Raw genomic sequence first — 11911 nt, 5'->3', positions numbered from 1 at the left:
CGTAGTGCTAAATGCACGAGTGAACCTGTCCTCGAGTGTCTGAATGAGGTTGTATAGACATGCTGAGGGATACAGAAGCCCCCGAGACGCGGTCCCGTATGACAACAGCAGAACTCGGTCGAGAATACAAAGCTTGGACCCCATCTGCCGAAAACCCACACTAAAACCAGCCCCTTGCAGAACACGGAAAAGGTACCTATGGCTAATGATGCCGAAAGCCTTCTCCTGATCGAAGGAGCAAAGAATACCGGAAGTTTCCTGGTATTTCCCTCCAGGAGAAGGTCCCTCACCGCTAAACCGTGAAGCTGAGTAGAGCGCCCCTGGACACTACATGCCCGGTATGGACCCAAAACAGTTCTGAGCACTGCTGTGAGTCGCGTACACAGGCACTTTGCTATGAGCTTATAATCGCAGTGCAGAAGAGTGATTGGACGCCGTGCTCTCAGATCGGAGCTCCTCGACTCGTCCTTACAAAGGAGAGTGATTAGCCCCTCTCGTTGAGACGCTAAGTCCCTTCACCGAGTAGCCTGTTCACCAGTGATATGAACGGCTTCGCTAACAGTGTCCAAAATTTAACATAAAATTCGACTGTCAGACCATCGGATCCTGGACTGCGATTACGCTTCATAGACTTCAAGGCCGAAAATAGCTCGTGCTCATCTATGGCTGAGTCGCACGCTTGTGGCGGCTCAGCTGGTGAAGCAAACGGAAAGACAGCTGGAGAGGCACACAAGGTCATGTAAAACTGCCTCGCCAGTGCAAGAACTCCATCTGGTGAGTCGACTATGCTACCATCACTTGGATCTATTAGGGAAAAGAGAGTTGTGTTCTTCCTTGAAAGATGCTTACGTAGGACGTTTCTGCTGCACCACGCTTCCTTTTCCCACAGCTCTGCTCAGGCTGCGGCCCTCAAGCCGTACCAGCGTCGCTGCAGGACAATCCGAAGTTCCTTTCGGAGTGAGGCCGGAGCCGAAGCAACACCAGGCCCGCCGGACAGTGGCCTCGAGAGCAGGAGGATCGCGTCGGAGACGATTTTAATCTCCCCACGCTCCTCGTGCGCTCGAAGCTTGCCCAAGACCTGAAGCACTCACGCACTCTGACCTTCACGTCATCCCATTCTGTGCCCCTTAGATTCGCTGTGTTGTGAAGCGACCGAAATTTAGGAAACGCGAGAAAAATACAGCTGCACTATACCGACCACGATAGTTACTTTGCACTGCACCGTGGCCTACGTGACTGACAAGCTCCCGCGCTAGCCACCCTACCCGCGCCCCCGACGGAAGCGCCAAATTTTACCCCAGTGGGAGGAACGCGTAGCGGGGCCTCCCTAGCCATAGAGTTTCCTATAAAATTTTTGTAGGAAACTCTATGTCCCTAGCATAGTAACTCTATGCTCCCTAGGCAATGGCGGCGGCGCCGCGTTCTTCGCACCTCCCAATTCTAGCCACCCTAGCACGGTTAGGCACCGTGCCCCCTTAAGAAACTCCCATAGACAGTGGCGCCAGCTTTTTCTCTAGGTGTTATAGTGAGAAACTCTATGTGTCCTGTCATGTCTCTCTATACCACAGAAAACCTATAATCATAGAGTTTACTCCTGTATGTCTATACTACTTGCTGGCTCTGGCAGCCAGAAGTCGAAAATCCAAGAAGCCCAGTTACAGAATACTTATTTACGAAAGCTGTACCATAGAATAAAGAACCAAATGGCTGTGCCATAGAGTTTCATACTAGTATAAATAGAGGGAAATCTGGCGCTGCGATCGTTCAACCATCATGGGAATCCACGGAGAAATCCTAAGAGTTTCTCACTCGTGGAGGAAGGAAACTGATAGCGTCCTCGATCACCTGCACCGGTGCGCACCGGGGCGCCTTGGTGCGCACTTTCATCCTCGATCAACCGCACCGGTGCGCACCGACCATCCTCGATCACCGGAAGCGCACCCTGTTGGAGCGGTTTTCCGTTGCCCCGTCTCGCACCGAGAAAATAGGCGGTGCGCTGGCGTGCAATCCCAGCAAGCACTACGGGACGCGCGACGCGCGCGCGCACAGCCGACTGCAGAACCGCAGACGCTCTGGCCCGATAGCTGCGGTTGCAACGGAGTTGACGGAGTTAGCTAGTGGAGATGTCGGCAATGAGAAAAGAAGCGCTAGTAGTTGCCGCATTCGATGAGCTTACTTCAAGTTCGTCTGGCAGCGAAGACGACGTACATGCTGATCGACCTCGTCCAAAAACAATGTGGTTAAGAGCGACCGAAAGTGGACAGGTTCGTTGAACGGGTCGTCGGGAACGGGTCGTCAGGATTAATTATACCATCCATTGGTATTTGCTTGCAACCAGGTATGTCGGAGCACGCCGTTTGACTAGGTTCGAGCGCTTGCTGCGGATGCTCAGCACCTGCAAACAATAAAATGTGCGCGCGCGCGTTTTGCGCGCCAGGGGTAAAGTGGCGCTGCATGCAAGCACCCTGCACGGGGTGCAGTTTTTTCCTCGATGTTGACCCTCCGCAGTGCGCCACCACCGTGGTGCAAAACGCACCTTTTTGGTTTCGGGGCAATGCCGGGGCAAGGTGATCGAGGACGCTATGAGGCAAATGACTGAGGAGAGGCCCTGCCCCTCCATGCCCTGCCCCCTCCGAGCGCTAGGAGAAAAGTGTGGAGGAAATGACGTAATAGGTTCTCCTTTGTTTTGCTGCTTTTTTATTTCTTTGCTTAGCGGCCCCGTCTTTCGGGCCACAATGGTGGCTTTGTCTGTGTGCTCATACGTGTTGCTCCGTAGGTTTCTTACTGTGGCAAAGGCGCCGTGCGGGCAGGTTTGCGTTGATCTCCGTGTTTTGTTTCGCTGCGGTATCTGGACCGTGCTCTTCCAGATGTTGCTGTGGCCAGGTGGGACAGGAGGAACTAACGTTCGTGAAATGAACGAGCATGCAACGCTGTACGCAATGTACCGCGCCACGGCAATGGCAACGGACAAAGGAATATCCGCAGGAAGTTTTGCCCTCTTTGGTGGAATCATGCTAACGATTGTTTAGTATTGCTGCGGAGCGCGCGGGTCAGATCAGCACGGTTGCGCGCAGCGCGGCGTGGTTTAGCGAGAAACGTAAACAAGAGAGGAGAGCTGGCCCGATAGGCGAAGCAACGCCATGAGCAACGCCAACTTCCGGCTTCACTTTCGCTTCACAAATAGTGACGTCAGGGCTCCTCCTGAGTCAATGCCAGAGTTCATAGAGTGTAGTGAGAAACTCTATGCCTGAGTTTCCTTCATCCGTGCTATAACTCTATGTTGGGAAGTACAGGCTTCGGATTGGCATTCTATTGACTGGCGAACTAGTTTACGAATATTTTTCGCCAGTTTTGGTTTCGCTCCAAGCGCAATTGCTATAACCTGCAGTGGGACAGTGCAACGCAAAGCTCTCTGCCTTTGTTATGTTGCTCGAAGTGGCGATAGCGCACTGGGCCAGCGGTTGGGACGATGTTTGTGTCGCAGTGTGGTGGCGAAGCCCTGACGAGAAAGCGACGGCACCGTAAACGTTAAAAGAACATGTTTTGACCATTTGGACCTTCTTCAGAATAGGAAAAAGAAGGCACATACAAGATATATACAGTTGTACTTCTATTGGCTTGGTAATTAAATTTTATTGAGGGTTCTATTATGCATCGCTCGTTTATATACTCCTTGAAATGCGTGTTTTAGGACTTTGAGAACACAAATTTACTTGTGGTAGGAAAGGTTGCTGCCTCTTGGCTGTAGTCTAGTGTCTCAAAATGTGTAAGTGCAAAATCACGCCAAAACGCTTAGGAAGCGGTACGTCAATATAATGTATGATTAAGCATACGCGTAGGAGGTCAGTAGCGTCCTAGCTAGCACTGCAGCACATGTGCTTATTTTTATTTTATTTATTTATTTATACCTCAAGGGTCCAAAATAGGACATTACATGAGGGGTGGGCATGTAAAAGGCGGGATTGATGATGTGGAAATTAGAAAGATGAGTCGGAACACGCAATGACAGATCTAAAGCGTGCTGTATCGCGGATGAGTGCAGTTTGTCTGGGAAGGCCATTCCAGTCTCGGACGGTTCGGACGAAGAATGACTGCAGGAACGTAGTGGTGCGGGCTTGTGGTGGGATTAAGGAGTTCGGATGACCTGTTCGACGAACACGATGAGCCAGCTGGACCAGCTGGCTGTCACGAGGTATGGAATAAAAAAACCTGTGATAGAGGCATAGGCGAGATATGCGACGACGAGAAGCAAGAGGCGATAGGTCTAGTTTAGATTTTAGTGATTAAACGCTAGTGTGATATGAGTAATCTGAAAGAATAAATCTAGCAGCACGGTTTTGAACGCTTACAAGGGCTTTAGTGAGATTAGTTTGGTAAGGGTCAAAGATAGAACATGCATATTCAAGTTTTGGTCGCACAAGCGTTTTATAGGCAATTGATTTCACGGGTGGTGGTGCCATGAAGATATTACGGCGAAGATAACCAAGAATTTTGTTAGCTGAATTAATTATGTGGCTTACGTGATTTGTCCAAGACAAATCTTTGGATGGGTGAATTCCTAAGTACTTGAAGGAGTCGGTAGTAGATATAGTGCAGTTGTTAATCTTGTAGGCAGGGGGAATGTAGTTAGGTCGACGATGGAATGAAATATGCACAGTCTTACTAACGTTGAGGGACATGAGCCATGTAGTACACCAGTCTTGAATATGAAAGAGGTCCTCCTGAAGAGCAGAGACGTCTGCGACGGTATTGATAGGGCGGTATAGGACACAATCATCAGCGAAAAGACGTATTGCAGAGGTTACAGTGAATGGCAGGTCATTAATGTAGAATAGAAATAGGAGTGGCCCAAGAACAGTGCCCTGAGGTGCACCAGATAGAACGGAGGAAACGGAAGATGTAAGGTTGTTAACATATACAAACTGTTTTCGGTTAGTTAAAAAACACTGGATCCAGTTAAGCACAAGTGAGTGGATGTTTAAGCGTGATAATTTTAGTAGAAGGTGTTGGGAACTCAGCGCTGACGCCCGTTGTTGCACCTGGGTCGCAAGCCCCAAGGGTAGCGTTGGCCTGGCGGCCTGGGGCACAACTGGAAGCATCCGAAGGTCCCGGCAAAGCATGAGTCGACTGGTAACAACAAAACAACTTGTTTATTCTAACATCGCAAAGAGTTGGCGGTCAGGTTGACCGAAGTAGAGAGACGGGAGTGCACGTTACTCAGCAGAAGAAATCGGAGCCTCTCTTGGCGTCCGGGGGCAGCTGCTTTTATACTCTGGCAGTTGAGGGCAAGAAGGAACCCCTCTATAGACGAGCACGTGACTGTGCCGCTCAGGCACAATGGGATGAGAAGGTGGCGCAGCCGTCGTGCCGGCGCCGCTGGGGCACAAAGGGAAGAGAAGGTGGCTCATACGTCGTGTCGGCGCCGGTCAGACCCCCTCGCTTCACAGTTGGGGGGAGCTCCTCTCCCCGGCTGCCGCGCTTCGACAAGCGTGGGCACCAACATGCACATACACACACACACGCACACGAAGACACGTGGCATTGGAACATGCCTGGACGCGCTTGGCGGGGAGGCGTAGCGGCGGCGCCGAACGGGCCAAAATGTCTGCCGCTTTGAACGAAGCCCCGGCGTCCGTTGCAGCCGCGCCGGCTAAACCGCGCGTCGTAGGCGAAACGTAACAAAGGCGAGAATGTGGAACCTTATCGAAAGCCTTTTTGAAATCTAAAAACAGGGTGTCAGTTGGAATGTTAGAGTCGAGGCTTAAATGAATATCATGAATAAATAAAGCTAACTGCGTTTCGCATGAGTGATCTTTCCTGAAGCCATGTTGATTAGGGTGAAAGAACTTCACTGAAGTCAGAAAGTTAGCAACATGAGAGTAAATGACATGTTCCATGATTTTGGAGCATACGCTGGTGAGTGAAATGGGGCGGTAGTTACCTGGGGAAGACCGATCACCTTTCTTGAAGACTGGAATGACCTTCCCTGTTGTCCAGTCTCTTGGAACAATGCCTATGTCAAGTGATTGCTGAAAGATGATACAGAGGATCGAACTACAGACATACTTTGTATTTTTTAACACTTTGGCATTAATGCCATCGGTTCCACAGGATGATGAGCACTTCAGGCCATCTGTTACTTTAATGATGCCTTCCGGCCTAAAATTAATACCTTCCATTGGTGTAAAATCGAAGAATGGTAAATCTGGTAGTTCATTGGCAGGTTCTTTCGTAAACATTGAACAAAATGCAAGGTTCAAGGCATCAGGAACATTTGAGTCAGAAATGGGTGAGCCAGAATTATCACAGAGAAATAGAGCTATTAGTTTCGGGTTTTATCGTTTTCCAAAAACGCCGCGGGTTAGAGGGCAGCATATTTGGGACGGTAGTAGAAAAATTACGTTTTGTGTGTGCTTTTAACGAGTTATATTCTTTAGTAGCCTTGTTATATTTTTCCCAGGCAGAAGAAGAACCTGAACAGTTGGCTACACGAGATGATCGTTTTTTCTTATTGTTTAAGCGCTTTGAAGTAGTGTTGAACCAGGGGGAACGCGCTCTTTCATTTATCGTGATAGTTGAAATGTAAAGACCTATTAAACGCAGCATTTCTGTTTTGAAAAGTGCCCAGTTACTCTCAGTCGACCGCTGCTGATACGTAAGGGCAAGTTGCTCATGAAAGATAGAAAGTTCACCATTAATGCTTGGATAATCGGCTTTATCATATAGTGTTAGTACTTTGATATTTTACTTTTGAGTATATTGCAAGGAAACGTGGCATGAATGACGGTGTGATCGCTAAGACCACTGACGTACGTAAGAGGAGGCATCTTATCGAGGTGCGAGGCTAAGACGAGATCTAGGATATTTGATGAGTGTTGAGTTATTCGCGTAGGTTTAGTAACAAGCTGCGATAGACCGAACAGCAAGCAAATGTTTATAAATTCGCTAGCCATGTTTGTTTGTGTTAGACATGACGCAACGTTACTCCAATCTATAGTTGGAAAGTTGAAGTCCCCGAGTAACAATATGGGTGTGTTAGGATAAGCCGTGGTTAGTTCAAACAACGCATCGTGAAAAAACGAAAGAAAGGAGCTATCAGTGCAGGGTGGACGATAGCAACAGCCGATGAGCGTGCGCGGTGAGCTGGCGTGGCAGCACGTCCAAATCATTTCTAGAGGCGTTCTTATATTTACAAAAGAGCACTTAAGTTGGCGACGAGTAGCAATAGCCACACCGCCGCCACGGCTTCCATCGCACCTGTCTTTGCGAAAAATATCAAATTCTGGTAGATCTGGAAGAATTTCGCAGTCAAGTATTGTGGAATTTAACCATGTTTCCGTTAGTGCAACAATGTTACTGGATGACGAGGAAATGAGGCTGCATAACGAATCCCGTTTGGGTATCAGGCTGCGGATGTTAGTGTAGAGCGTCAGCCGATGTTACTGCAGCGACAGAAGTGGCGTAATCTGTGATGCGCAGTCCAATGTTCCGTAGAGGTAGGTCCGGCGCAGCTCGCCATGGCAATGCGGGGCGTCCTCATCGGCAGGCAGTGGAATCGAGGCAGGCTGTTCAGAGTACGGTGTTAGCTTCAGAATACAGGACAGCACCAAGAACTGCGTAGCGAGGAAGTGAAGTCGGTTAGGATGGCCCATCACTGACGTGCCGCCAAGCCCACTCTTGAGTACTTGAAGACGTACTTGAGTACTTGAAAGTACTTGAAGACGTTCAGCAATCGTGACAGCCGACGCAGCCTTTCGAAAGAGCGAAAAAGTTCGCAAGTGCCTGTTGCCTGCGAGAAAAGTCTCGCGTTTGCAGCGAACTGGCGTCGTAGCAGACGGCACTTGTAGCATTACTCTCATAGAGTTTCATATTAGTATACCTAGAGGCAAATCTGGCGCTGCGATCGTTCAACCATCTTGGGAATGATGGGAAGTACAGGCTTCGGATTGGCATTCTATTGACTAGCGAACTAGTCTACAAGTATTTTTTTGGCAGTTTTGGTTTCGCTCCAAGCGCAATTGCTATAACCTGCAGTGGGACAGTGCAACGCAAAGCTCTCTGCCTTTGTACTGTTGCCCGAAGTGGCGACAACGCGCCGGGCCAGCAACTGGGACGATGTTTGTGTCGCGGTGTGGCGTCGAAGCCCTGACGAGAAAGCGGCGGCATCGTAAACGTTGAAAGAACATGTTTTGAGCATTTGGACCTTGGTTTGTTAAGTGGGTTAGGTTGGCACTATAGCCTTACGTGCTTTATGAAACTTCAGAATAGGAAAAATGAGGCACTATTGATAGAAGACATATACAGTTGTACTTCTAGTGGCTTGACAATAAAATTTTATTGAATGCTTCATTATGCATTGCTCGTTTACGTGCTCATTGAAATGCGTGTTTTAGGTCTTTGAGAACACAAACTTACTTGTGGTAGGAAAGGTTGCTGCTTCCTGGCTGTAGTCCAGTGTCGCAAAATGGGTACGTGCAAAGCCACGCCGTAACGCTTCGGAAGCGGTACGTCAATATAACATATGATGAAGCCTACTCGTAGGAGGCCACTACAGCGTCCTAGCTAGCACTGCAGCAGATGTGCTTAAAAGTACTTGAAGACGTTCAGCAATCATGACAGCCGACGCAGCCCTTCGAAAGAGCGAGAGAGTTCGCAAGTGCCTGTCTTCTGCGAGAAAAGTCTCGCGTTTGCAGCGAGCAGGCGTCGTAGCAGATGACACTTGTAGCATTCCGCTCAAGGGCGCAACACTTTATCACAATACAACATTTTTATTTCCATAAATACTTGTTGAGTATTTTTATATAAGTACATGTACGCTTGTTATTGCTGTTGCAAAAATAAATAAATAATTATTCTCTGGGGTTAAATCAGGAACAGAAGCGCACAAGAATGCATACCCTGGTGTGTCCTGGTGTCAAACCATAGTAAACCATGCTTCCATCTGAAAGCCATACAAAGTTTATGTAGCGTGTTGTACATTATGTAACATACTGCAGAAATAAAATTAGATTTTACGCGATAATATTTGAGTAAAGCTTCGTTTCCTGCACCTCAACCAAACGCCGCTAGTCTAAAGATCGAAGTCAATCCGAAGCCTGTACTTCCCATCATTCCCATGTAGGTTGAGGCAACGCTCATGAGAACACCCGTAGACACTAGCGCCACATTTCCCTCTAGGTATTTATTTAGAAACTCTATGATTACTCTCAAAGGCGCAACACTTTATCACAATACATTTTTATTTCCATTAATACTTGATGAGTTTCTTTATATAAAAACATGCAAGGTTGTTATTGCTGTTGCAAAAATAAATAAATAATTGTTATCTGCCATTAAACCGGGAACAGAATAGCACAAGAATGCATATCCTGGTGTGCCCTGGTGATAAACCATAGTAAAACGTGCATCCATCTCAAAGTCATAAAGTTTATGTAACGTGTTGTACATTGTATAACATATTGCAGAAATAAAATTAGATATTATGCGGTAATATTTGAGTATAGCGTCGTTTACTGCGCCGCAAGCAAACGCCACTGTTCCCAACGTTCTTAGACATACTTCAGTTTCACACGTGGTTTCATACGTTTCGCAGCTCCGCTCGGGAGATGGCCGAAGTGGTGGTCACGCGAACTAGCGACGCTGCGATCGCGTCTTTCGTTACTTTTTGTTTCGTTTCTGATAGAAGTTGCTTCATTTCTGGTAGACTTCCGGTTTCCATTTTGAAAAGTAGTTATTTCACAGTTCTTAATTTTGAGCCTCTTTGTGAAAATTTGTCATATCTGAGCTAGGTATTGTAAGTGCGTTTCTGGTAATGAACTTGAAACTTGACTTCTGCTTTCACTTTTGGTTTTATGTTGGTTGCGCTGCATCGTCTGCCACTATCCTTCTCCGTATTGTAGGTGTTGTGTATGTGTCGTGATTTGCTCTCTTGAAAAGCTTCTTGAAGAAGCGTTTCAGCGTCTCATGACAGCAAGAAGTTCCCTATGCCGTGCTCTTTTGCCCCCGGCTGCACCAGTGGTCTCAGACACGGTGCCGCCGGTCACCATTTTTTCGCACTGCCGCAAGGCGCTGGAGTTGGGAACGCATGCTACACCGAAAATACAAACGATTCACAAACAAATCAAAAGTGTGTGAACGCCACTTTGAGGACGACGACATTTTGAAATACTACAAGCATGTTATTTGTGGGTAACAAAGAAATATTGATTCCTCGCGGGAAATGGATGTTTGTTCCTGGCGCACTTCTTCGATCGGCTCTTTCCTGGGCTGCCTGAGCACATCTCAAAGCCAAAAAATGTAAAGCGAAAGCGACGTCCACCAAAAGAACGAGCGCAAGTGTCGGCAAGTACATCAGGCGAAGCTTGTAGTGACAGCGCTTCAACTTCAAACCTGCTGTTGGGCTTGGAAGAAGGAACTTCAGAAATATGCGCTACACACTTTGTGCTCAACGAGCTCACGAACGTGACACTGCCTTCTGCGCTCTGGAAGTTCGAAATTGTTGAGGACGACGCAACACAGAAGCGATGTGGAGTATTTTATATGAGGCAACTGGTAGCTGGTAACTGGTAGCTGGCAACTGGTATGAGGCAACTGGCATCTGCGAGTAATGAAAACTGTTGTGCTTGAAGAGGATGGTACTTGCTGCATAAACGGCTACAGCAAAATTCACAAGAGGCTATTTCGAGCTGCGACTGGCATTGCAAGTGTGGAACGAATTCTAAGAGAAGCAGACAGCTTGAACCATAGCCTCCTATATCTCTTAAAATATAGGAGCCTATGCTTGAACATATGTGCGGGCGTGAAAGCAGGCCAACGTGACACGGCGACATCGGATAATATGCACCACAAGCAATGCAATGTACTTACAAAGCAATTAGGCTGCGCGCGTTGTCTCCGTCTACAGAGGAAACTTCGACTGCGCATTAAGGCTCCGAGCGCAACGCTCAAGCGATGCCAGAAACTACGCAATGGGAAGAAGAGGCTGCTTAGGGCGGCTGCTGCGCATAAAAAGCAAAAGAAGAAGAAGGAAGTTTTGGCTCTGAAGAAAAGGCTTTCTGAAATGCCCGATAACAGAATCGAGGAAGCGTTGGTCAAACTTCCGCCTTTACAGCGACTTGCATTTATGACATCGTTTAAACAGTTGAAAGCAAAGTCTCTGTGGCGCGCGGTATAATGCGGACTGGCTTCTGAATTGTTTAATGCTGAGGATAGCGAACCCTCGGGCATATAAGCTTCTATCTGACATGAACATGCTGCCCTTGCCCTCCCTGAGCCGTCTCACACAAATTCTGAAAGGAATATCATGCAAGTATGGTTTCAATCCTCTCAATATGGAAGCTATTGGAAAACAGCCGGGCAACAGAGGAGATGGGAAGAAATTCGGCACACTGATTTTGGATGAAATTAAGTTACGCCAGGCGTGCAATTTCATCAAGTCCACCTTCAAACTTGATGGTTTTGGGGACGACGGTAGTATTTCAAATGAAGGAACTGACCAACTTGCAGATCATGCTCTCGTGCTGATGTTCGTACCACTTCTGGAGAGCTGGGTGCAACCGATTGCCACCTTTGCCATGAAAGGTGCTGCGCCTACAAAGATTTTAGCAGAGCTGGTGTTGCAAGCAGTATTGAAATTGCATAAACATGGTGCTATGGTGATCGCCGTAGTCAGTGACGGGGCTGGGGACAATCGCTCGATGTGGCAGCAGTTGGGAATCAGCGGCAGCGTAACCTCACCTTCTCACAAGATTCCACATTCACGCCTGCCTGAGCGCGCGTTCATGCCTGCCTGAGAGGGTGGCAGGTCTTGTTCTGAAACTTAATAAGAGGTACAAAATGAAGGTTGTACAAGTCTACGCCCCTACATCCAGTCATGATGACCAGGAAGTCGAAAGCTTCTATAAAGACGTGG

This window comes from Dermacentor variabilis, chromosome 4 (assembly GCF_050947875.1).
Source record: "Dermacentor variabilis isolate Ectoservices chromosome 4, ASM5094787v1, whole genome shotgun sequence".
NCBI classification, from domain to species: domain Eukaryota; kingdom Metazoa; phylum Arthropoda; class Arachnida; order Ixodida; family Ixodidae; genus Dermacentor; species Dermacentor variabilis.
This window is presented reverse-complemented; position numbering follows the sequence as displayed.